Source organism: Neofelis nebulosa, chromosome 11 (assembly GCF_028018385.1).
Source record: "Neofelis nebulosa isolate mNeoNeb1 chromosome 11, mNeoNeb1.pri, whole genome shotgun sequence".
Taxonomy (NCBI): Eukaryota; Metazoa; Chordata; class Mammalia; order Carnivora; family Felidae; genus Neofelis; species Neofelis nebulosa.
The window spans coordinates 28556658-28584115 of record NC_080792.1 but is presented as its reverse complement, the minus strand read 5'-3'; the positions used below and the strand labels follow the sequence as shown (position 1 = coordinate 28584115).

Here is a 27458-nt window from a genome sequence, read left to right as displayed (position 1 = left end):
TCACAAAATGGTATCGGGATTTTCTTAAAATGGGGCTCACTTACGCTGTTCACACATTGCCCATCTGAGGGGTTTTCCATGGTCAAGCATGTGTCTGACAAGGGATGGGATGGGTTACAAATCATCAAAAGAGGGTTTGATTTGCATACAAAGGGAATTATACAGAAATGACTGTGGTCTTCTATTTCTGTTTGAGTAGAAATACAGGCTGTTAGCAACACATCTCACTTTCTAGTGAATGGTGTTTTAGTCTTGCACCCCCAAATTACAAACCCAGCCCCTCTTGAATGTCAGTAACTCTTGTTATTTAATCTTTTTATGGCATTGAGCCCCTAACCCACAGGAGCCCTTTGTGAGAAGGCACGTGGCTCAGCATCCCCCACCCCTCCCCTGCAGGACAGGGATAAACCATCAGAGCACTTGGTAGGACACCCTTCCCCCATCTTACACATTCTAGTTTAGCATGATAGGGTGAGGATATAAGATGGAGGGAAGAAGGCAAGGGGGAGGGGACAGATCCTCTCTAAACGCAGCTTTAAGAAAGACTTACATTTGGCCAAAATCCATTATTTGGGAAAAGCCGGTGTCTGCATTTATCTTTTCTTTTCTCTGTCTTCCCTGAGATCCCAGCCATTTTCTGCCACCCCAAGAGCACTGGTCTGCCTATTTCTCTACCAGATCATATCTAGCCATTATGACTTCTCCAGGAAAATGGAACACTTCCCACTGGAAGCAAATCCTGCACATGGGAAAGGGGAATGAGTCACATTCCAGAGGCTACCTCTGAGTTTGGGATCACACCTTGCGGCCAAGAAGGTCTCAAGCTATATTTTAATGACCATGGAGTTGTGGCTCTCTGAAGATCAGGCATCCAGGAATTTCCCCAGATGGTTGTTTCTGCTCACAGCTCACTCAGCTACCCCAAAACCTCTACGTGATGACATCGAACCATTAAAATAGCACTTTTCGTGTATTTTCCACCAAAGTGTTATAATCTGGGTTTATTAGAACAGGAAACCCTCCATGTGCATACCATTCTGCTTAGTGACCACTAACAAATCCCCTCAGCTGTTCTAAGTATTTCAATATCCTCATCTATAAAGAAAATTGAGTTGGCCCAGGATACCAAGCAAGGTGGAAATGGATGGGATAAAAGAATTCAATGTATGAAAATACATGATGGCCACAGGATTTCAGCATCTCAATTAGGCATCAACAAAGAGAGGGAGTCAGGTCCCACCAGTTCCAACACAACCAGCCAGTTGTGCAAATGAGTGCATCAATCCCATCACACCAATGGCTTGAAGTCAGCTTCGAGGGGAGGGGAGTATTTCCCGCAGCAAACTATAAATCTGGACCTTTTTTCCCCAGACAGCTTACCAGCACACCACCACCAGGCCAGTATGGTGGGAAGAAAGAGGACAACGGTAGGGCTCCAGACCCGAGGCTCAGAGACTAAGCCAATGTATTCGATTCTGTGATGCCACATAGATGCCATTCCACACACAGGAGGCATCTGCAAGGATAACAATCATGTTCCCAGGCATTAACAAAAGCTCAGAAGATTTACCCACAGAGTCCGACACTGAAAACACACCAGGTGGAAGTATGCAACTAGGAACAAATCCAGGAAATGTTGCAAGGGACACAGGAAGTGCAAGGTGATCAAATACCTTGGTAGCGTTTGTTGTTCATTGGGACCAAAGGGGGGAAAATAGAACAAATCTAACTGTAACAACCAAAAGTGGAATATTAAATGATTGGCAAGGGGAGAGGTAGACAAAAGAGATAGGAGAGCCTGTTAGAGTACTTGGCTTGTACAGAAATTGATATGTTTAAAAATTCCACAAAGAATAAAATGAGTGATAAGAGCAACCACCATGAGAACAAAATTAGAATTAGAATTTTTGAACTAAAAGAAAATTCTCTTTCCAATGGAAAGCAGCAAAGAAAGAAAAAATTCCTCCCCCGCAAAAAGACAATAAGAACAACAAAAAAAAAACCCAGAAAGTAGAAATTAGTCATAATATGACAGCAATTGAGCAAAATAAAAAAAATGTTAACTATTAAATTTACCACTGAAAGACAGAGACCCTTCAGTCGCACTTTTGAGAAAAGACTTCACCATTTGCTTTTCTCAAGAAAAACATTTAAAACAGAAAGACATAAGGGCGCCTGGGTGTCTCAGTCGGTATTCTCTCTCTCCTTCTCTCTCTCTGCCCATCCCCTGCTCATGTGCGCGAGCACTCTCTCTCTCTCAAAATAAATAAATAAACTTAAAAAGTTAAAACAAAAGACATGAATGTTTAAATACAAAAAAAAATTCAAGGGGCGCCTGGGTGGCTCAGTCGGTTAAGCGGCCGACTTCGGCTCAGGTCACGATCTCGCGGTCCGCGAGTTCGAGCCCCGCGTCGGGCTCTGTGCTGACGGCTCAGAGCCTGGAGCCCGTTTCAGATTCTGTGTCTCCCTCTCTCTGACCCTCCCCCGTTCATGCTCTGTCTCTCTCTGTCTCAAAAATAAATAAACGTTAAAAAAAATTTTTTTTTAAATTCAAATAAATAAATAAACGTGGACCAAAAGAAAAGTTTAGGGCATCAACCATAATACCTTGAAAAAGTGAAATTGAAGGCAAAAAAAGTTAAAAAACAGAGAATGATCTACATCATGAATCATCAGGAAAATGCAAATCAAAACCACAATGAGATATCAGTTCACCTGCCAGAATGTCTAGTATCAAAAAGACAGGAAACAATAAGTGCTGGTAAGGAGGTGGGGAAAAGGGAACCCTCATGCCCTGTTGGCGGGAATGCAAACTGGTGCAGCCTCTGTGGAAGACAGTATGGAGGCTCCTCAAAAAAATGAAAAATAAAAGTATCCTATGATCCAGCAATCCCACTTCTGGGTATCTACCCAAAGAATACAAAAAAAACTAACTCGAAAAGATATCTGCACCCATATGTTCATTTCACCATTATTTACAAAGCTGAGACATAGCAACAACCTAAGTGTCCATCAATAAATGAATGAATAAAGAAAATATGGAATGGATATACAGTGAAATATTATTCAGCTATAAAAAACAATGAGATCGGGGTGCCTGGGTGGCTCAGTCAGTTAAGCATCTGATTCTTCATGTCGGCTCAGGTTATGATCTCACGGTTGGTTAGATCAAGCCCCATGCTGAGCTCTGCTCTGACAGTGCAGAGCCTGCTTGGGATTCTCTCTCTCTCCCTCTCCCTCTCTGCCCCTCTCCTGCTTGTGCGCATATGTGAGCTTGCTTTCTCTCTCTTTCTCAAAATAAATAAACATTAAAAAAAAAAAGAATGAGGTCTTGTCATTTGTGACAACATGGATGGATGCTGAGGGTGTTATGCTAAGTGAAATAAGTCAGATAGAGAAAGACAAATACCATATGATCTCATTTATATGTGGAATCCAAAACTAAATAAATTTTTTTTAAAAAGCAAATTCAGGGGCACCTGGGTGGCTCAGTCAGTTAAACATCCAACTTTGGCTCAGGTCATGATGTCATGGTCCATGAGTTCGAGCCCCACTGTCTGTGCTGACAGCTCAGATCCTGGAGCCTGTTTCAGATTCTGTGTCTTCCTCTCTCTCTGCCCCTCTCCTGCTCATGCTCTGTCTCTCTTTCTCAAAAATAAACATTTAAAAAAAAAAGCAAGCTCATAGAGACAGAACAAATTGGTGATGGCCAGAGGTGAAAGGTGGGAAGTGGGAGAAATGAGTAAATTGTGGTTTTTTTTGTTTAGTTTAAATAAAATTAAAAAAAAAAAAACAAAGAATGATGTAAAAAGGAATAGGAGAAGAGTGAAGAGTACATAATTATCATACACAAATTATCATAAACACATATGTGCATAAACAATCAACCTTAAATACATCAAGCAGCAATTGACTGCACTTCAGGGAGAAATAAATAAATCAATAATTGTAGCTTTTACCAAAACCTCAGAAACTGATATATCAAAAGAACAAAAGGTGAACAGAGTTTACAGACATATAACAAGAGGATCGATAAGTGTGAGCTATTATTTACATGTAGGATTATCAACCCTCCCAGTCAACACCCCCCCCTCCAAAAATCCAAACAGAGAACACACATTTTCCTTAAGCACCCATAGAACATCTGCAACACAGACCATGTATTTATTACACCATAAAACAAGCATGGGATCCTCATAAAGCACTGGTAGGAAGTGGCTGGTGCAGCACTTGGAGAGCAGGTCCTCAGTATTTAGTAGCATTAGATGAATGGATAAAGAAGAAGTGGTATACACACACACACACACACACACACACACAATGGAATACTACTCGGCAATGAAAAAGAATGAAATCTTGCCATTTGCAACAACGTAGATGCAACTGGAGGGTATTACACTAAGTAAAATAAGTCAGTCAGAGAAAGACAGATATCATATGATTTCACTTGTATGTGGAATTTGAGAAACTTCACAGAAGACCATGGGGGAAGGGAAGGGGCAAAAAGCATTACAGAGAGGGAGACAAACCATAAGAGACACTTAAATACAGAGAACAAACTGAGAGTTGTTGGGGGGGGAGGAGGGAAAATGGGTGATGGGCACTGAGGAGGGCACTTGTTGGGATGAGCACTGGATGTTGTGTTTAAGCGATGAATCACTGGAATCTACTCCCTAAGCCAAAAGCACAGTGTTTGCACTGTGTGTTAGCCAACTTGACAATACATTATACTTAATTAAAAAAGGTCTATCCACCCTCTGTGACCTAGAAACTCCCCTCCAGAGTGTGTTCTCAGGGAAAAGTTCTCAGGGAAAGTACCCCCGCTCCCACATGGGCCACGAGGCAGGCTCTTCATCATGGCATTGACTGTGGTGGGAGAGCTGGAGAAGGCAGAGGGTAAGCAGAGTGGGGCGTGTGTTCAGTCCCCACAGCAGGTAGATGCCCAGGACCACAGACAGAGCAATGTCGACAGATCTTAAAAACCCGGTGCTGGGCTAAAACTAAATATGTGACATTTCAGGGCACCTGGGTGGCTCAGCCGGTTGAGTGCCGACTCTTGATTTTGGCTCAGATCATGAGCTGGGTGTTGTGGGAATGAGCCCTACATCAGGCTCCACACTGGGCATGGAGCTCCCTTGAGATTCTCTCTCTCCCCCGCTCTGCCTCTCCCCCATCACTCACATACTCTCTCTCTCTCTCTCTAAAATAAAGTAAATAAAAAAACCAAATATGGCATTTGTTATCAATATCATTTGCATAAATAAAAATGCATGTGCACCAAACAACAATAGACCGTTTGTAAGCACTCACACAAGCAAAAAAGAGAAATGATAGTGGAGTATACAAATGAAAAAAACACATACACTTTCATACACTCAAGAAGAATGAAGACAGGCACCTCTCCTGGGCCAATGAAGATAACATGCAGGAACTAAGCCACATGGGTAACTCAGCTCTGCTAGAAAAAATCTGAACTGGGGCTTAGCATGTGCTCTGCTCAGCCTGTCAGAACCTCTGACAGTTTCCCAGTGACCCCAGAATTGGGGCAGGGTCGGTCTGCAAAGCCCCAAGGTGCTCCATTCTGTCTGCACCAACACTTGAAAGCATTTATACATATTTTATAACTTAAAATGTGTATTTTTAACATATTAAATATAATTTTTATATATTAAAATAATTCTGTGTTTTGCCTCCAAATTACAGGAACATTGTAATCCCGAGCATAACAACAGTAATGAACACGTTATGCATTTCTGCTTTGGAATGTTTTAGAATCTCAGATAAAACGTGGAAAGAAAGGGAAATTTTGTTGTTACAGAGATTGCAAAAAGGTGGGACAGAAAAGACCTTCCTGAGAATGAAAGCGGTGGTGTGGAGACTATCAGCTGGGCTCACAAAGAGTGGGGACCCCCGAGATGATAAACTCACAAAACCTCCCACAGTCATCCAACCTAATTGGTGAGTCAACCAGGAGGTTAGGTGTGGAAAGTTCCCAGCTCTGAAGTCAAATGGACCTGGTTTTGAATCCAGCCCTTCTCTGTTCCTTACCGGCTGGGGCTAATCTACACAATGAGGGTGGTTCCTGTCTAAGAGCAGTGTTGATGTAGAGGCTAAATAAGAACTCCTGGAATGTAACTAGTCCATGCCAGAATCCATCAGTGTGGGATGCAGATAGAGGAGCTCACACTCTTACCTTCCATTCTTATCCCGATTCCTCGAGTCCCAGTGACCAGAAATGCCCAGGAAAGTCTGGACATCTTCTCGTTGGTTTTCTTTAAAATGTGGTGTTCAGGCCAGAGGGGCCAGATCAGAACCTTTTCTTAGCTTCAAGGTGCTAAGGAAAGGACTGGCTGGACACTGGACATAGCTCAGGTGTGACCCAAGTGGGGTACCTTAAGGCTGTTCCCTCATTTCACCATTTGGACTGTCCTCCTTCCTTCCTCTCCTACCTTACTTGTTTTAGGAAAACTTTCTCAAAATGAACTCCCCGAGACGCCCTGTTTCCTTAATCCCTCAAGGTCACTACCGTGGAGGGTACTGCACAGTTGTTCTTTGTTTCAATTATGTGGGTCTTTTCTCCAAATAGACTGTAAGTCCTATGAGGATAGTGGTTCTAATGTAAACACCCACACATATAACGCACACACACACACACACACACACACACATTCATATGCACACATACATGCACACGTGTTCACATATAGATACATAATACCACACACTACCACAGGAGTACGTACATACACATGTGCATGAGCAAAGAGATACAACTGCCTACGTATACACATGCATTTATGCATTCAGACATATATCCCACATACTAACATACTCACATATGTAAGTACATCTATATATACACACATGCAATTGTTTTTGGGTTTCGTGTCTTTCCTTCAGAGAACTAGCCACTGATAGGCACATATTGGCCCTGGGAAATTATTGATTAATAGAAACACCTCCTCTCCCCGCTCTGTCTCCCTCTACAGAGCCCACTCGCTCATTCCGGCTGGATCTTGTGATCTGTTTCACACATAGAACCACATACACATAATGAACACACAGAATCTCAGGCAGGCCAGCTGCCTGAATCTTGCCTCCAAAACTCCTTCCCAACATATACTCCCTGCATAGTCCTCGGAGAAGGAACTCTGCAGAATAGTACACACCATCTGACCAGAAGTATATCATCATTTGATGGGTAATAACTTCAAGCCTCTACAAATGTTTTTTCTACCATCCTTTCCTTATAGAGTCTCCATGGTTTAGACCCAAATCATGTAATGGTCTTGGGTGAGGCAGGTAGATGGCAGACCAGTAGCTCTCAAACTTGAACACACATCAGGTTCACCTACAGTACTTGTTAAACAGTGCTGGGTCCAACCCCCAGAGTGTCTGATACAATAGGTCTGGGGCCAGACCTGAGAATGTGCATTTCTAACAAGCTCCCATGTGATGCTGTTGTTGATCCAGGGACCACACTTTGAAAACCACTGGTGTAGACTCAGAAATAGGATGCTGCCTCTGACCATCCCTTTCCCTTGCTTTGCAGGTTATAATGCCCTGGTTTGCAAACTCTTGTGCATAGAAGAATCATCTACAGTAGTCATTAAAACACAGATCCCTGGCCCTCAACCCTGAAGATTTTGATTTAGCCGATTTGGGTGGTAGCAAAAATCTGAACTTCTAGCAACTCTCAGATCATACAGATGCTGCTGGGTCAAAGTCCAGATTTTGAGATCCTTGCATAAGGGTGCTTAGCCCCGACTGGATGAGAATCACCTGATTCTGAGGCCCAGGTCCCACCCCAGACCACTTAAGTCAGCAGGGGCCTGGGAACAGGTATTTTTTAAAGCTCTTGGTGCAATTCCACTGTGCATCCAAGGTTGAAAAAACAACTACAGTGTCTGTGTCCAACCTGTCTCCAATCAGAATCATTTCTAGAGGCTGTTAAGCCCTCACCATCCTCAGTTCCCAGAGGGTTTTGGTAAGAAGCAGTAGGTCCAGCAAGGGTGCAGCTAGAAGCCCTGGGTGCCTGGAGGTAGGAGGGGTATGTGCGAGAGGCACAGAGAATCCTCAGAAGTGATGTGTGCCTCTTCCTCAGTGTTGTTGGGGCCCAGCCCTGCACCCCAAAAAGAGACTAGATTTTTTAAAAAATGAAACCACTAAACAGGAAACATCTGGCCCAGGAGGCTGAGCAGACAAGCAAGGTTTTGCATTGGCCCCGGAAACCTGCAAAGCACACAGCCTAGGCCCTAGAAAGGAAGCAGCGGGGTCAGCAGCACCTCTGCTCACAATGCTGCTCTAGGCAGGGGGGTCTCCCTGGTGCTGCCACAGGGGCAGCGGCTGGTCAGGGCGGAGAGGCGTGCTAAGTGTGCTGTGTGAGCGTGCAGGTGTGCTGTGTGACCAGGTATGGGCATGGGGTCCAGGGCTGCCCCCCCCCACCCAGGGCGGGGATAGAAAGTGGGAGGGGTTGGAAGGTAGGGCTGGCAGCAGCTGCTGCCGCAGGTGGACAAACAGGTGAGGAGGTGGCAGGATAGAAAAGGCGCTCCCTGGAGACCTGCATGCAGAAAGCCGAAGCCAGGGAGACATTTGAAGCAAGAGATAAAGAAGATGGAGAAAAAGCAGAACACAAAGAAATATGGGAGAGCAGGTGCTGGGCGGCCAGGTGGTCCCACAACAGGAAGCAGGCAAACAACAGGCACTTTTGGGTGGAGGTCTGAGGCTCCTCCCCTCGGGAGGTGGGGCCAGAATGGGACAGAGACAGAGATAGTTCCCACTCCTTTCCCCAGCACTTGCTTCTCAAGGAGTCAGTCTGAGTCAGGAGGATCCACCGCTGGAGAGCAAGTGTCACCTGTAGTGTGGCCTGAGCAGCTGCGGCGACGAGGGTCATGTGGGTGGAGGTGAGCAAACGGGGCAGCAGAGAATTTAAAAATCCTGGTGGCCAGACCGGCTCCAACAGGATGTTGGGGTGGGGGGACAGGCAGGAGTAGTTTTCAAAGCTCCCCGAAGGGTGCAGCCAAGGACAGACGCCCCTGCAGTGGAGGTAGAGAGGGACGCTCGGGGCCACCAGTGCTGGGCGGCAAGCCAGCGCCCTTGAGGATAGTAAGTACAGGGAAGCTGCAGCGGGAAGTTTCTCTGAAGACTTATTAGATGGGAGGAACCCCAGGCAGCATTTTGTCAAAAGAAGGTGTCCCCATCCCCAGGGTCAGAGTTGGCAATTCTTAACCTCTGGAGCTGGACACATTTCAGCTGTGCTCCTGGCCCCACAAAGGATTACATTCGGCCCGTCTGATTGCTGAACGGAGAGAGACATTGACCCGCAGCTAGTTTCCAGCAGCCCGGGTGCAGAGCTCCACAGAGAACACAGGAACCAAGACTGAGGTGAGGACCTGGTGGGGAAGGAAGGGGAACCCCGGGGCCGGGGCAGAAGGACCCAGTGCAATTCCTGGGCTGCCGGCTTCCCATTCTCCTGGGTCCCCACCTTGGCTCCTTGGCCTTGGCTCCAGGACCTCAACAGGAACAGACTGAGCCCCTTGTGGAGAGGGGTGGGGACGCATCCATCCTTGGGCCTCAGCCTCTCCCCTGGGTGCAGGCAGAGAGTGGCAGATACAGTTGCCCTGGAGCAAACCTAACTATACACAGCACTCCGCCCCCCCCCCCCCCGCCCCCCGCACTATCTCCTATCCTCTGGTCCTGCCTCCTTCCCTCGCCTCCACAGACCACCTGGTCCCCTGACAGGCAGGTTATTTGCAAGTTAAAGTGATGTACTGTCTGTCCTGTTTCCAGCCCCCTGGACCAGGGCTAGCCTTCTGGGAGCCATGCAGTTACATACATGGGCCTCACATCTGGTTTAATGCTATTCTATCGCTATCTCAAAAATCTTAATACTTTTTGCACTGGACCCTGTGGATTATGTAGCTGGCTCTGCACTGGACTCTTGCTGGAGACTGGCGCTCTCTCTCCCATGGCAACAGCATCAAAGCTCCTCCTCTGCTTTTCTAATTCCTCCCTCCCCTGTGACAGCAGAAGACAGCAACATGAGCTCCATATACACAAAGGGACCTCACAAAGAGAAGGCACGTACCCAAGGGAAGAGGGAAACCCAGAGAGAGGTGGCATCTGCCATTCTGAAGCCCCAGCATACCCAGGCTCCACGGTGCAGGGTCTGGAACAAGCCAGGAAGACACCCAGTGACGTGATCTGGCATAAATTTCTTAGTAGCCTCCATACTCTTTAAGCAAGCTATAATTTTAATATCAAATGTGAGATTGACCATGGGACTTAACACCTAATTTTATGGAGTCTGCTGTTGCTAGTTTCATCGGGATGAGTTCATACTCATACTTCCTCAACGAGGCGGCAAATTCTGAGGCCCGGGACCTCATCTCATAATTATGTGGACACAACATAGTCTTGGGTTCAAGTACATGGCTGGGCGCAGGGTTTCCTTGCAGCTTGATTCGCTTGTTTGGGCTCATAGGACTGTTATCTGAAGGAAGGAAGGCGCTGGGAGGGCTTCCGTGGGGAGAGGGAAACAGTGTCTGAGTGTTAAGGGTGAGGGCTGGGTGTCTGCAGAGCCGATTCCAGTCCCAGCCCTGCTGCTGGCCATGTCCGCTGCGTGACTCTGCATCGAGCCATCTCTCTGCCAGCCTCCATCTCCTCACCTACGAAATGGGAGTAATAGTGGAAGCTGCCTTCTAGGTTTGTCAAGAGGTCCAAAGGAACTACACCGTGACCCCTCCTGCACTTGAATGTGCACCCAGATCTCCTGAGGGTCTTAGGTAAATGCCAGCTGTGTGTCAGTAAGTCGCAGGTGGGTCTGAGCTGCTGAAATTTGCAAGTGCCCGAGTGATGCTGATGCTTCTGATCTCCCAGCCAAATTTTATGGTGACATTGTGTGGTCCCCAGATAAGCAGCACTGCATCATTGGGGAAACTTGGTAGAAATGCAGATTCTCAGGTGCCACCAGACCTACTGACTCAGAGACTCTGAGGGTGGGCATGGCCGGACCATATGAACAAGCCTTCCAGATGCTTCTGCTGCAGGTGGGCTTGAGAACTCTTCAGCTCAGCATGGTACCTACTTTTCAATCACACGAGTACCGACATAAGTACCTGTTAGGTACGTAAAAGTGTGCTCAGTGATGTGGTAGGAACAAAGACCCTGGAACCCTCCTGGTCTCTACCTGCTTAGAATTTAGCTCACTGGGCACCAGCTGTTGTGTATGTAAGAATGGGGGGAGGAGGTAGGTTGGGGGGTATGCTTATGGGAAATGCAGATTTAAGGTTTGTCTACCATAAAAGATTTTTTTTCACCCCCAAGAGATTTTGATTCAGTAAGTCTAGATTTTTAAAATAGAACCCCAGCGTTTTCTGACCCTTATTCTGTAATCCACTGATAATCCACCTTCATTTAGAAGGTGACACCAGAAAACTCATTGGAAGTTAACCAGCTGCCAAGCTGTGTGATGCAGACCCTTGTGTGCTTGAAACATCTTTTGGAAGGGGAAGAGGTTGCTACAACCTGGCGAGCAAGCAGAATCCCTTGGATGCGATGCAATGTCAGCCAGTAGAACTGGGTGGGATGGACGCAGCCTTAAGCCCCGCACTTTATGTAACAACTCAGCTACATCTTGTAAGTCCTGTCTGGTTGAACATCTCATTCCCATTTTACAGGTCAAATGCCCAGAGATATAATACATTAAGTGGCATCTTCACAGATACCCAGTTGGTAAATCTCACAGCTGCAATTCACACCCAAGCCCCCATGACTGCCTTTGAAGGCTCTAGAGCAGGAGCGGGACTTGAAGACAGAGATCATTTGGAGATGTTAGTTTGTTAAGGGTGGGCAAGACAGACAAGGGACCAATGACAGCAATCAGCCTGGCTATGGTCTTCTGGCCAAGGAAAGTAAACAAAGGAGACTCAGCTTTTGACCATCATAAAGTGCACGGAGACCTCTCGGGGTAGAGGACAGTTATTGACAATGGAAAGAAGCCACAGTAGTGTAAACAGACATGGAATCCAAAAACCTCAAGCCCATGTCCCTTTTCTTCCTAATCGTGGCCCTGAGCAAGATATTTCCTGTCTTGAACCTGTTTTCTCACCAGTAAAATGGAGATTATAATCCCTGGCTTGCCTGCCTCAGAGGTTACTGTAAACACATGTTTACACGTTTTGGAAACTGTAAGGTGAAATACTGTTAATAGTGTCAGCTAAGCTGCCTTAAATGGTACTGGGCATGTTAATAGACTTAGTCCAAGGAGAACTTTTCACCTGTCTTTTCTCCAAGAATATATTTTCAAAAACTGTAAGTCCTTACCACCGTTTCAGCTCGGGCAGCTAATAGTTCTTCTTTTAGTGGGAAGGTGCAATTTAAAAATAAAGATTTCTTTTCATACCCAATTCTTGTGATTTTCCCATGGCTTCTATGGTGGAAGGAATTTATAAGAATTTTTCTATAACACTTTTGTTGAGATGAAATTCACATTTTATCAGACAATTCATCCACTTAAGTATGCAGTTCCATGGAATTGTGCAAACATCACCACCATCAATTTTAGAACATCGTCATTGACCCCAAAGAAACCCTGTACCAATTAGCAATCACTCTCCATTTCTCCCCAAGCCCTCCAGCCCTAGATAAACTTTAATCTACTTTTAAGATTAATATTAATATTAAACTGTAAGGTTTTTTGAAAATCGAGGTGGTCCAAGAACCACCTGCATAGAATCACCTGAATGGAGTTTAAAAATGCAGATCACTGTGGCCCCTTCAGACCTAGTAATCAGAACTCTGCAGCTGGAGCCCAGATGCTGCCTTCCCAGCTCTTGTGATTCTTGTTCACACCAAGGCTTGAGAACCACTGCTCATCCTTGGATTAAAGGAGAGAGACAAGCTGTCTGGGGAGAGATGGGGGGCAGAGGTTGACAGGCACCTAAGACTAAGATGGCTCTTCCTGTCTCGTCTTCCTTTCTCTTCCCCAGCTTTGCTGCCCACCTCTGTGCCCTTTCTCACGCTGACTCATCCCATGTGTGGGTATGATCACTGAACTTCAACACACGAAGTACTCCTTGCCCTGTGATACCTCCAGATTCTCACCAGAGGGCACCAGAGCATCTCCAAAGCCAAGCCGCCCTCCCCTTCCAAGGCAGGCTCTCCACTCAGGATGGTCTCCCAATCTCAGGCCGTCCCTCACCTACCGGTTCTCCAAAGGATGTCAGGCCACAGGAGGGTGCACGACTGCTAAAAAGCAAAAGGCACTTATTACTTGAGAGTCCTGGAGAGTTTGTCTAATGCCTCTGAGCCCAAGTTTCTCCTCCTAACAAGGAAAAATACGAACTTGGCTATTGCTCTGCTTTCAACAGTGAAAGGAGATAACTGCGGTAATGCTCCTCCATCAGCTCCTGGCTACTACTGTTCTACCACAGGCAGTGATTTGCACTGCTAGGAAACCAGAAGCTTGAGTGGCCAAAACGTGTATTTCTTAACTTTATTATGCTTTAGGAGCATGAACTTAATAGAGCCAAATAAGGAATATTCAGTTCTGAAATTTTGGATCATCTCTGCAATGAGGTAGGTGTGTGTGGCCTGCCCTCTCCCCAGCCCGCGTGAATGCTAGAACTTGATGTTCAGTGGATACACCCCACTTCAGAGACCCTCATGAGCTAGGACTTCTCGAAAGGATGGGTTCAGGAACTTGACCTTAGACTTAGGTACACTGTGATTGTGTTTTAGAGAAATTGTTATTTGCTAAAACCCGTTAAGTTTTTGTAGGTGTGTAAGTGACAGAAAAATGAATTTTATAAAATGCTTATAAAAGTACTTATTTTATTATTATTTATAATTAATTTCATAATGAACAAATCTAAGTTTTGTTTTGACTAAACCGGTGGGCAGTGAAGCTGGGGAAAAGAAAGGAGGAAAAGAGAAGAGCCATCTTGGTCCCAGGTACCTGTCAGCCTCTGCCCCCCAGCTCTCCAGACAGTTCTGAGAAAGTGCTTCACAGGCCTTAGAGGGTGTCCTTACATCTTTAGCCTCATTTCTTACCAGCCACACACACATACACACACACACACATACACACGCATACACGCATACACACATACTCACTAAGCTCTTCCGCATCAGGATACTTCCTGAGCCTCAGACACAATGCGCCTTATTTTACTCTGTCTTTGTTCATACTACTCTCATCATCGTTTTCTTCCCTTTTCCAACCAGAAATATTCCTGTTCAGTCTTCAATACCCAGTCCAAGTGTCACTGGCATCTTTTGAGAGGAGTTCTTTTATTCTTAAGGCAAAGTTAAGTTTCCTTCCTCAACATTTCCATGGTACCTCAATTCCGACATTTTTTATCTGCTTTGTAACAAACAGGCTAATGGGATCTCTTTGCCCACCAGAGGTGGCCTTAAAATTGACCCCTCCACAGATCTTAGGCTCTGACTCAATGCCCTCATGCCAAGCCAGCAGTCACTCCATTTCAGTCTGGGATGCCTGCTATGAGGTCAAGTGGCAGAGCTCAGAAAGCCTACAACAAATATTTTTTTTTATGTTTTCTTTATTTTTGAGAGAGAGCATGAGAGGGGGAGGGGCAGAGAGAGAGGGAGACAGAGAATCCCAAGCAGGCTAAGTGGTGTCAGCACAGAGCCCAATGTGGGGCTCAAACCCATGAACTGTGAGATCATGACCTGAGTCAAAGTCAGATGCTCAACCGACTGAGCCACCCAGGTGCCCCTACAACAAATCTATTTTTAATATATATCCAGAAAAGTGAGACAATCATAAGTGAATACTTTGTAAACGAATTTCTGATAAGTGAACATACTCATGTGATCAAGAAACAGAATGTTAGCAGCCTCCAGAAGCCCCTCAACAATTGTATTTAAAAGTGCATTTCTATTTAAACTCATAATTTCAAAAATGACCCATCAAATTTCAAATATGCAAGCAGATACTTGCTTTTCCAAGATATTTTAGAAGGTACAGAAGCCAGACGCCCCCAAGGAAGCCACTCTGAGGATCTGGAGGCACTGTGTCCCTTTCCAGAGCAACACCCAGGCCCTCAGCTAACCTGCACCCCACAGTGGGCATTCCTGAGCTTTAGAGCTGACCCAGGATCAGGGGCAGCAGGTACATCATCTAATTGAGTGAAACCACTAATGACGTTTGAAGAACAAGCTCACGTTGACTATAAGGACATTCCAGGATAAGTTAATGGAAGTGAGGTCGTGAGCAGCTGCTGTTGGTCACCTACCAACTCTGTGCCCATCTCTGCCAGGGACTTCCCATATACCACCCCCCAAGGAGACCATTGAGAGTGTCATCCTATCTGAAAGAAGAGGGAGCTGAGGAGAGCTAACAGGACTTGTCCCAAATCTTCAATCTATCATGCTCAGAAGCCCCAGAACCAGGATTTCGATCCATCTGACTCCTGAGAACATCTTTCTAGAAGTAATAGCATAGGGAAAGGCACTGAGGTGGGAATGAGGACCACTTGTCCTGGGCACTTCCACCCTGGGGGAATGGACACACCCATGTGACATCCCACTGAGGAGCAATGAGAGTTAAGGATGGAGGGGCGGGCGGAGGAGCACCCCACATCACAGAGCTGGTGGGCAGAGGGGTGGAGGAGCACCCCATTTCAGAGGGGTGTCCTGAAAATAGGTAGAGGAGCCTTAGTGAAGGGACTTCAGCTTGCCCCAACCAGCTACTTTGCCCCTCCTGCCCTTCCGTGTATGGTTAAGAGTCTGTGGTGGGGACCTTGGTGTGTGTGTGTGTGTGTAATGTCTTAATATACATTTTTCTTCTGCATTTCTGCAGCTGTCTTGATGTTTCCCGTTGGCATGTTTGGTAGTCCCCACTGCCCTGGTATTTTCCATTAGAGGAAGTGTACTGGCTCTGTTATCGACATATTGCCTTGGCCCCCAGCATCACACAGGGGTTAGAATGGTACCCTGACCTTCTGACCTAACGTGCTTACGGGAAAAGCACAGGCCCAGCAGCCCACAAGTGGGACAACGAGCCTGGGTGGCTGTTCTGTGTGTGCCCGTATTCCAGCACATTCCTCTTCTCTCGAGAGGCCCCTGTGTTCCAGGGAGGAGTGCCGGGCAGCACGTCGCCTACTACGCCCTCAGGCTGACCTTCAAGGGTCTTCTGTGGGGCTTGTCCACCTGCCCAGGCGGCTTGATGCCCTGTGCTAATGGCAGCCACAGTGTCAAAGGTACCACGTGCCTTGGAGGTGGATGGCGTGGCTGGCTCCTGCTCTACTGCCCACCAGCCCTGAACAGTTCGCCTCACCACCCCTCTGTTTCCTCACCTTTTAAAAGGTGATGCCACCTGCAGGGATGAAGAAGCATCCGCCCTCCACCCCAGAAAAGTAGAAGTCCCAAAGGACAGAGCCAAGCAGCGGGTCCCAGCACAGTGAAGTGCTGAGTGGCTTCTTGGTTTTTTTTTTTTATTCTTTTTTAACATTTATTTATTTTTGAGACAGAGAGAGACAGAACATGAATGGGGGAGGGGCAGAGAGAGAGGGAGACACAGAATCAGAAGCAGGCTCCAGGCTCTGAGCCATCAGCCCAGAGCCTGACGTGGGGCTCGAACTCACGGACCGCGAGATCGTGACCTGGCTGAAGTCGGACGCTTAACCGACTGAGCCACCCAGGCACTCCTGTGCTGAGTGACTTCTGATGAACGGCTCTGCTCACTCCTCACCCTCCCTGCGCCTTCTCACGGGGCCTGATGCTGGTTCCAACAGCCCCCAATAGCCACTAGGCTCTCATCTTCCCCATCACCTCTGGGTAAACAAGCCCCAAGTTCAGTGTCTCCAGACCTGCACTCTTGCCCAGACCAGTCTTCCATCTCCAACTGCATCCTGGGCATTTCCACCGACCTGTCTAGACATCTCAAGCTCCCTGCCACAAAATGGACCTTACCTGCCTTTATTCTACCTCAGATTGTCATTTCAAAATTGTTATTAAAGAGCAATAGACTTATTGGGGCATCTGGGTGGCTCAGTCAGTTAAGCGTCTGACTCTCAACTTTGGCTCAGGTAATGATCTCACAGTTTGTGGGATTGAGCCCTGCATCAGGCTCTGTGCTGAAAACATAAGACCTGCTTGGAATTCTCTCTCTCTCAATCTCTCAAAATAAATAATAAACATTAATAAAACAAGAGTAATAGACTTCCCTTGAAGTGCACATATCGTTAGTATACAGCTTGGTGGATTTTCACAAACTAACACACCCCGGTAACCAGCATGCTGATCGAGACACAGAACGTCATCTGCCCCCAGAAGACCTTCCTGTTCCCCTTCCAGTGGTGGCTGACATACAGATTTCTCTCAGGTTAGCCTGTTTCAAACCTTGCGTAAATAGAATTACACAATCTATTATTATTCTTTTGTGTTTTGCTTCTTTTGCTCAATGCTGTGAGATGAATCCCTACCATGGCCCGGAGTTGTCAGGCACTCATTCTCTTGAGGCACAAATAGATCATTATTTATCCTCTCTACCACTGATGAACCGTCGGGCTAGTTCCTATCTGGGGCTGTTACGAGCCGTGCTGTACCGAACTTTGTGGTGCGTGTCTTTTGGTGTGATGGATGCACGTCTTTTGTCTGTGCATGTTGCTGGGAAGGAATTGCTGGGCAGTGCAGATGCCTGCTCTAGCAGAGACCGCCAGGCAGTTCCCTAAAGCAGTTATAGGTACATTTCTTCCAGCAGCGGATGTGAGTTCTGGCTGCTCCACATCCTTGCCAACACTGGACGCCATTTTTGATTGATTCAACCTTCACCCCGTGCCTATCTGTGTCCCTTCTGCCTTCCAGACTATCTCATATGTGCAGCCTTTTCCCATTGACCCTGCCCTGCTTCAGGTTCAGGCCCTGTGAACTCCCGCCAGCCTCCCTAGCTTGGGCCTTCAGGCTCCATGAAGCACTCCCGGCCGATCCTCCCTAAATGTGGCTTTAATCATCACGCTGTTCTTTCCACACACCTTCAATGGCTCCTCGTCTCCTATTACATTAGAGCTACATCTCTTCATTTGTCTGGCTTTGGACACTGTCTGCAAACCTAGTCAATGAACAAGTTGACCCCATCTTTCCCTCAGGCCTCAACGCCACCTCTACAACTCTCATATGGTGAATTCCAATGCCTCAGTCCCTCTCCCTGTAAGTCTGTGATGTCAGCTTCTCTGGCAGGAAAAATGTCTTCCTTGTTAGCAGTTCTGTAAGAAACCCCCCAGCTGGAGAGGGTTAGGGCTGGCAGAGGCTTAGAGAGCCTGGTCCAACAGCCCTGTTTCCAAAGAAGCCCCAAGTTATAAAGAATTTTTTTTTTAATCCTAATGACTTGGCAGATATTTTTGTGACTTTCTTAAGGTGACAGCTATCATTTCTTACTTGCTGGTAGCTTTGATCTGAAAGCAGGCAGAATTGGGGGTATTAGCCGGATGGGGAGAAGAGGGGCAACAGATAGAAATTCCAAGTCAGCTCTGCTTTTAAAACTGCTTCTTGGTGAGAGAAACGTCCTCACCAGCAGAAGCTCTCAAGCAGCCACCACATTTAAGGAGCTTTCTGATCTGTAGAAAGTTTTCGAAACCTCCTGTCATTACAGAGAATCACAGAAATAAACGCAGAGGAAACAGAAATCAGATTTTTCTTACTTCTCCCAAATTTTAAAAAGGCAAATAAAACTATGTGTTTTGTTTGCTTACAGTCACTTATAGTTATCACTTAAATTCTTTACACAAGGGACCCCAATATACTCTAGTTCATATCGCCCATCTTTAGAGCTTAGAGCATAATTTTGCTATTTGAGATGGCCAGAGAGGTTCATAGGCCCATCTTTTCTTCTATAACGTAGCATTTTTCTCATCTGTCCTTCTTCTGATGTGGAGTCCTTCGGAAGGGATTCAATGCCTGGCTAGTGTATCCTATCGGGGGAAGCCCATGTCAGAGGACACCATCAGTCTGGATACCTTGCACAGATGGAGCACTGCCTTCCTTGGGGACCCGAGTGGGGGCTGGACCTGTGACCCACAGCATGCACCCTCCCGTGCAATCGTGAGGCTGTTCACAGCCCACCAACATGCCATGTTTCTCTCGGCTGACTCTCAGGTTTCTTCCTGAAAGGCTGTTCCGTCTTTTCCTGCCTTCACCAAACGCTGCTCAGATGTCAAGAGCCCTATAAGGCCTGTACCTTCAGTAAAGCCCCGTCTGCCTACTCCAGACACCACTGATAGTATCCAAAGTCTCCTAGCTCTAAGCTGTGTCTGCTCACAATTTAACACTTCATTGCACATCATCTTGTATCATTTAAGAGAGCCCTAAAAGCTGCCAGTTCTTGATTAAACTTGACAGGCATCTTGTCCCTCCCTGGAAGACTGCATGATGGGCTTTCTTGTGGGTTAATGATATTACACATCCCTTCTGTGCTGAAGGAAAAGTTCCTTTCTGCTCATAGCATGACCAGTGATCACATACAGCCTTGAACCTGACACTAATGCTCTCCTGTGTCTTACTGCTGCACCAGATGTGAGAACTATCTTATACTTTGTGCCATCCACTACAGTCATGAGGACTTACCTTTGTACGGTAGGATGGGAAATTGGGGATGAATAAATGGCAGATAACTAGAGAGAGGGGGGTGCCTCAGAGCATGGCCTACAGCCTGAGAGAATGCTAAGTCTGAGGTCAGCAGGAGAGCAGCGAATGGGCAAGGCGTCATGAGTATACAGCCTCAGACCTGGGATGAGAGAAAGGAGGAGTCAGCCATGCCCCACCCCCAATCTTTGGAGAGCCCAGGCCTCCTGGGTTTAGGGTGAGCCCAGGTTGATAGCTGGGATTGGGGCTGTCTTATATCACGATCTCCACCATGGAGACCCTGAAGGTGCAGGCTTCCTTTCTGCTCACCCCTCCTCAGGATGACTCAGTGACCCAAGAACTGGCCAGCCTGCATGCTTGGAGATGGAGCTCAATCCTCCCCGATTTTAAGACAGTCCTAGAGTCAAGCCAGAGCCTCTGACCAGAAAGGCTGACCTGTAAGCTAGAGTGCTGGGTGCTTGGTGCCTATGGCTGGTTGACCTGTGGCAGAAGCAAATGAATAAGGGCCATCCATGTGTGTTCCAGAGGGCAGGGGCCCTGCCCCCCTGGACTACATGTCCCAGTCATAATGCAGGATGCCACTCTGAGGGCTGTATTTGACACAAAACTATCTCAGTACCATACAAGAACTCACCCCAGCCCGTCAAGTCCCCACGGTCACGGGCTCATTCACCCATTTATTCATCCATATACTCAATGAAGAGCTATTGAGGATCTCTATGACCCAGACACTGATCTCAAAACTGGGGCTACAGCAGCGAACAACATAGCCCAGACTCTGCCCTCAGGAAGCTTGCAGTCTAGTGGGCAAACTCAATGGAGCAAAAGCTCACATGATTATGTAATTACAGACAATGGTCAATGCTGTGAGAGAAAGAGAAACACTCTGGGAGATGTGTGCTATGACTGTAGTCCTGGCCTGAGAGTCACCTTCTCTCAGACAATGAGTCCCAGTGAGGGACAATTTAGCTGCCCCTGCCCCCGCATAGGAGGGATAGCAAACGGGAAGGCAGGTATAGTTTGTAAAGTGTATTCAACATGTCTACTGGGTAGGGTAGGCTATAAAAAGTACAGTTCCACACGGGTGTTTTTGCCTTTCAGCCAAAGCAGTTGTATACCAGGGTGGGGTGGGGGAATTACTGCAGGACCCCCAGGGTAAAAAAGCCAAGGAATCCCAGATGGAGAACCAAGTGGTGGGGCCCCCAAGGAAACAGCTGGGGGAAGATCCTGAGCCCTGGGGGGTGGGTGCTGCTCTGGCAGTGTGGGGGTGTTCGTCCTGTGGGTGGGCAGGATGCAATGGCCTCTGGCCGGACCACAGGTGCCGCTACTGGGCTCCCCAGGCAGGAGGAACCTGCCCCTGTGCGTGCAAGCTTCCCCCTCTCGTGACCTGTGATAATCTCTCTGCGGTGACTGCGGGCCTCAAGGCACTCACCAAGCCCATGTGAAGCAATCGACACCAGGCAGAGGGTGAGGCTTGATGGAGTGGCCTGATGGAGTCTAATGGGATGATGAAGCTTCTCCTGGAATGCTGCCTTCCAGCGGCGTGGCCCAGCCTGTGACAGCATGCTCCATGCTGCCAGCTGGACCGGCACAATGACTCACTTGGGCTCTCCATGGCGTCTCCAACCAAGACGTTGGAATTCGTAAACGGTCGCCGCTCGGGGGGGGGGGGGGGGGGGGGGGGGGGTTTGAATCCATCCCTTTTCACCGAGTCTCAAGGACAGGGATGTTTGAGAGGGTGCTTCCAAAACTTTAATGTGCATGCAAGTCCCCTGGGGACCTGGTTAAAATGCAGATTCTGATTCCAGCAGGCTGAGTGGGGCTGAGATTCTTCACTTCTAAAAAAGTTCCCAGGGATGTTGAGGCTGCTGGTCTGCGGACACTTTAAAGACTTGAGAACATTGGTAAGAGTGAATGAAATTAAACCTTCCCCACTTATTCGTAAGTGAGGAGGGTCAGATCCACCATCCATTACTCACTCAGCAAGCACTTGTTGAGCCCAAGAACTGAGGCCGTGATGACACCACTGGCAGAAATAAGGAAGTCAGAGGTAAGAACTGTTTTAGATGCAAGTGAAGATAAAGATTACCTTTCCCTAAGTGTCTTTCGTGTGCCATGATCTTGCTTAATCTTAGGATTTGGCAAGGTAGGTATTGTTGATCTCCATAAATTTCATAATGGAATTAAGGCTTGGAAACGTGAAATAATCTTCCCCAGGGTGGGATAGCTGGCTGGAATTAGAATCTGATCTGTCGAACTCCAAACTCCAAGCCATCTCACTATGACACATGTCCTTGTTTTACAGGGTAAGGAAGTAGGATTCAATTCAGTCCAGTGGTTCTCAAACTTGCTGGCATGTTAGAATCATCAAGAAGACTTTTAAAGCTCCCATATCCCAAACCAATGACATCAGACTCTACTATCAGTGTTTTGTCAAGCTCCTCAGCAATTCCAATGTGCAGATAAGGGAGAGAGTCACTGAGCTAGTCCCGCTCCCCTTCTAATAAGTGAGACAATTTGAGAAGCTTATGGTTGAAGTCCATTCTCATCAGAACTAGTACCTCTCAATTCCTACTCCAGGACTCCTTCCAAGAATCCAGCTAGACACAAAATGATATATTAGGGTGAAGCAAGACCAGAGAGGATATAGGATGGAGGTGCTTGCCAGGGAAAACTACGTAGAAAAGAGCAGAAAATGTCAGCCGATGCTAAAGTACTATAATTTTAGTACCTGAGGCGAAAATTCAGAAAGAAAAACTCACCAAACCGAAGTCCTTGACTTATCTCTAAGTCATCCTAGCATATGCTAGACAATGGATAGATGAGTGAATGGATGGAATAAGGAAGATGGGGTGGGTCCCATGGACAAGGAAATCTGAAACCCAAATTGAGCAGACAAGTGGGGACTCATACTGGGATTAAGGGAAGGGATAATGATGGGAGAAAAGCTTTCACCTAGTATAAAGCTACCATCACAAAAGGGACTAGTCCATTAGGAAACCTTGTGTTGGGATTTTATTTTTAGGATTGGAATTGTTTTTTTAATAATAGGATGAAATGCACCAAGTGGAGGAAAAAATGGAGCAATCTGTTTGAAGCAAAAAAAAAAAGTTTAAAGCTTTTCTAAGACACTTGGCACATCATCTCTTGCCATCATCAAGACGAAGGACTGAGACTTCCCACCAACCCTTCACATGGAAATCTCAGATTCTAAACCAAGCAAAACTCTGGGTCCTCCACCTGCCCCCAAAGCTGCCTTTGGGTAACTTTTTACAACTTCCAGATTTACACCTTTACAGACTTATTACAAGTCTGTAATAGATATTAATTTAAAACTAGTTTTGCCCTTTAAAGTTTTGGGGATGAGAAGCTATTGAGAAATTGGTGGTCAGCATTACACGGCAGTTGGATCCCTCTCTGAGAGTCTGTAAACCCCAGATTCCGCAAAAGTATGAGTCAAGAGGAGTCAAAACTCCGAGTGACGTCGAATATTAAGAGTCCACATGGGGATGTTGTTTTGCTCATCACTTATCAGTATGTTTGTTTAAATTTCTGACTGGATTTTTTTCCCCTAATTCAACAGTGTTTAATTCATCCATCATTAATATTTTGTGTGGCTTTAATTATGAACCCACAGACCTTCATCTTCAAAGATGACATTGCCTGAGTTCTATCTCAGGTGTTTTTCTGCAAAGAGGATGAACTTTTCCACAACCATCCAGGCTCCCCTGGCCCACTTTGTCACATTGGCCAAGGTTCCAAGAAGCTGAGTCCTAACCTGGCTTCTTCCACTTGGAAACAACATCATTGGGGTGTTTTTCCAACTAAGGATTACAATAGTGTTGAGAATTGCCATGCTTTCTTTAAAAACAAGAGTTTGTGATTAATTGTGAACTCTTCTTCTAGTCTATTGCCATTTTTACATCTTGTTTTAAATAAGAAATTGAAATTTTTTATTTTCAAATAGCTATGCACAGAGAACAATGGCATTATAATGCTTAGGTGATTTTTTTTAAGTTTTAACAAGAGATATTGCACCAAAAAACATATAATGCCTTCTCCACTGGGTTTAATTTTGGTTTTGAATGAAACATGGAATTAACTTCATTCTCTAAGAACAAGGTGCTGTGTCAGACTTGCACGGGAATTCTCCCCTGTGTCTGTCGTGGTATGCCTGCACAACTGCGTTTCTTAAGCCAAGAATTGCTAAGGTTTGAGTTAAGGCTTCGAGTTGAGGATTGCTAAGGCTCTGATGTGAATCTGTGGCCAGTTAAAGCATAATAGCTCAACTAATCAGCTCAACTGAAAATGCAGTATGGTCCGCCTTTGAGCTGGTTGGCAGACAGGTGGCGGAGCTGGTTAGTTTGCTCTCAAGGTCCAGACTCTCTGCCTTTGGCCCCCACCCCAACTTGGCAGATGCCAACAGTGGGGAAAGAAGAGGCGAGGAGAACAGAAAGACGGGTGAGAGCCAAAAGATTCTGCATCCCTCTCTAGCTCTCGGCTGCCAGTTGGTATGAGGGAAAGGATGGTAATAGTGTGCATTTCTGAAAACCACAAAACTGTGCAGCCAGCACTCAGCAAGCCTCCAGTTGGGACAAGCGTGAGGAGCCCGAGCCAGCTGCCACCTCCTGAGCTCCAGAGGGCAGCCTCACCTAACACGTCCACACCATCCCTTGCAGTTTCTTGGCGACATTCCTGCCAGGTCTCTCTGTGATGCTCTCCAGTGAGTAATCCCGATTCTGGAAGTGACCTCACCCGTCCCACTCAGACTCTGGTGGCTGATGTCTTTGGCAAGAGCCTGTAGCCCTTGACCCAGAGAGCCCCGTGGGCAATGGTGGTGCCAGGTCATCCCACTTTCTCTTCCGGGCCCAATTATAAAATAAAGCTCGACTCCCCAAGCTTGGAGCCAATATCACAATATCTTTAATGGTGAGGAAACAATTGAATGAGCTTTAAATTAGTCTCAAGAGAGAGTTAGGGAAACAGGGCCATGCCACTCCCCAGCCCTCATTTTCCCCAACACTTCAATCCCTTCCTCAGTCTACTCAAGAAATTGCAAAGATTCTACTCCTACCCCCTTTCCTATTGTCTTTCATTGGGATTTTTTTTCAATCCTGGAGAAACAAAACACCAGCAGGACCGTTGCTAGCTGACATGGCCCCTTCGTGCAAAGGCATCCTGACACCCTTTCCTCAAGACACTTTAATACCCTCTGCAACAGTTTTGTTGCAATGAATACATAAATGTCTAGGATGTTAGTGGTACCACTTTAGACGTGGTGCATTTGTGCAGTGCACAACCTGCTCATCCTTAGACACTGGCTGTGGAGATAAGAGATCTACGTGACGGACCTTAATGTGACCTGAGTTTAAGCTAAAATCTGGAAAGAAGGTGCTGCATGGGAAGAAGGCATCTGATAAAAGTCATGGCGGGGATGGAGATTCTCTCGCCATTCTAATGTGTGCAGGAGAAACAATGAGCTTTTAAATGGAGCAGAATAATTGCATGACGGCATCTGAGAGCTAAAAATGTAGGCGCCTCACTGCCTCCTGCTTCTACCCAACCCCACGCTCCCCTGGCAAGGACAGGCAGTGAGAGAGACGCGACACTATGCGCCAGCTTGCCTCTTGGCTCTACATCTAGGGAACGCCTGTCACAAAGGGTGCCCCCCAAATGACGTTCAGGGTCAGTGTGAGTTTGGGCTCTCATCTGGTGCTTTTTGTCTGACTGTTTACCAAACGACAACGTTGTGGGCTCGGAACACACTGCAGAGGAACACTGTGTCCTGGATTTGCTGGTCCTGCTTCTCTGGGGTGGGGGGGGGGCAGGGGGGATAAGAAACGACTTGAGAATAAGTTTCTCCCATGCTCCCTCTGCCATTTAGAACCTGCTGCTCAGGATGCAAAAGACACTCACGGCCGGCCACACTTCCCGAGCGCGGGCACTCCAGCTGTGCTGTGCTGAAGTCATTTGTAAAGTTTAAGTGTCTATAGGTAAACCCAGAGCAAACAGCAGTCCAGACCAGGTGGTGTTGGGATAATTTCTGGGTCAAACAACATGTATTTAGAAACACCTACAAATGCAAGACGTAGGAAACACTGAAATCATGTCATTATCCGTAAATTTGTTCTCCTCTTCACCATTTTTTTCATCTAGTTCCTTCCTCTTCTCACATATATTTTATGAACTTTCTCAAAACCTTTCTGGAGAGAGATCTGTTGGGAACAAAGACGACTCTTAGATCCCAACCTTGTTGTCTAGTATCTTCCAGTCCAGGTGGGATGGTGCAGCATAAGATACATTTTTTACAAAATAAAGGACAATGCCAGAGCTGTTGCGGGGCCAGGGGGTATGGTTGCCTGTCTAGTGAGGAGTAGGGACATAAATTGCTTTTGGTTCCCAGGAGTGTGGCATGGACAGGAGTCTGCTACGAAATCCAAATAGAGGAAGAAAGAAAGTGGGGTGTGAGGGTTTGGGCAGAGCAAGTGGGGAGAGGAGAGAGAGAACTTTCTAGGGGCAGAAATTCTATGGAGACATTCAGAGGAGGGAAAACTCTGCATACATTCGGTTGTGATAGAGCCAGACCGAGGGCTGGCAGATGGGTTCAGAGAGCCGGTGGAGGAGAGGGGCACACACAAGGGGAACTGGCGGGGGGACTCAGGGCAGGTGAGAAAAGAAAAGCAATGTCTGGGCTTAAACACTCAGCCAAAGATATGCCGTAAGTGATAGCAAGAGATGCTGGAGAAAGAACTGAGAAAAAGGCATCAAATTCTGCAACGAGGGTTGAAAAGCACCTAAGAACCCAGGTTTGCACCCACTGGGTGCCCAATCGTCCCCCTGCTCTCCTGCTCAGGGGGTTCTCTGCAAAGCTCCTGGGTGACAGTAGACACTTGCGCCTTGGGATCTTGCAGGACAAAAACTCAGGGAGCCTCGTCAGCCAGCCACCTATCCCCGAGTTGTTGCTGAACAGCGGTCTCCACGCTCATAACTCTGCCCCTTCTGGTGTCACAGCCGGGAAGATTTTCCCCGTGTCCAAGCTGGGAGGAGGGACCTTTCGGGAAAGCTCAAGGACAACCCAACCTCTATGGAGACAGGGAGGCGTTGGAATGGCAACACCTCCACGGGTCAGGCGCAGAGCTTTACCAATTATCCTTGCCAAAACCCATCACGACCTTTTTAGTGAGGAATCTCAGTTTCATAAAGGGGTGCGCACGTATCTAAGGTAAAACATCTAGGAACTGACAAAGCGAGGATTCAAACTCAGGTCCGCCTGACCCAGAAGCCCACATGGGCACACTGCCTGTTGTACACACCACATAGCAAGGCTGCATTTTGCAAGCGGTACTTTAGGTGTGACTTTACAGGAAGTGGGGAAGAGGATGGGGAGGGATGAGGAAGGTGGTCCTACCAAGAAGATTTGGGACTCAATTCTGACCAAGGCCACTGAGGCAGAAGGCTGCATGGGTGCCGTGTGGAGGCGGCTTCAGGATTAGGATCGATGTGTTGATGGCCACGTTCACGAAGTTAATCAGTGAATTAGTAAAAAGCAAAGCATGGGCAGCAGTTGGAAATATTGGATGGTGCTGAAGTACATCAAAGTACAAACTTTGGTGTTAGACTTTGGATGAGTTATTTAAACCCTGTGAGCCTCTGTTTCCTCATCTGCAAAATGGGGATAATGGCATTTAACTCATGGGGTTTTTTGCAATTTTTTAAAATGTTTATTTATTTTTGAGAGAGAGAGAGAGAGAGAGCGTACAAGTAGGGAAGGGGCAGAGAAAGAGGGAGACAGAATCTGAAGCAGACTCCAGGCTCTGAGCTGTCTGCAGAGCCCAATGTGGGGCTCAAACTCA

General features: G+C 46.9%; 1 protein-coding gene across 4 annotated transcripts in view; it reads left to right on the top strand.

Annotated features, from left to right (window-relative positions):
- Window positions 1–8752: 8752 nt before the first annotated feature.
- SLC14A1 (solute carrier family 14 member 1 (Kidd blood group)) overlaps window positions 8753–27458 on the top strand; it is a 54027-nt gene continuing 35321 nt past the window's right edge. The window contains exons 1-2 of one of the 4 annotated variants that reach the window (XM_058692224.1): window positions 8753–8903; window positions 9253–9384. The gene's annotated coding sequence lies outside the window, so the exon portion shown is untranslated. Of the gene's footprint in view, window positions 8904–9252; window positions 9385–21437; window positions 21656–27458 lie in introns of those variants that run through there. The other 3 variants (XM_058692227.1, XM_058692226.1, XM_058692228.1) reach the window with 3 other exon arrangements.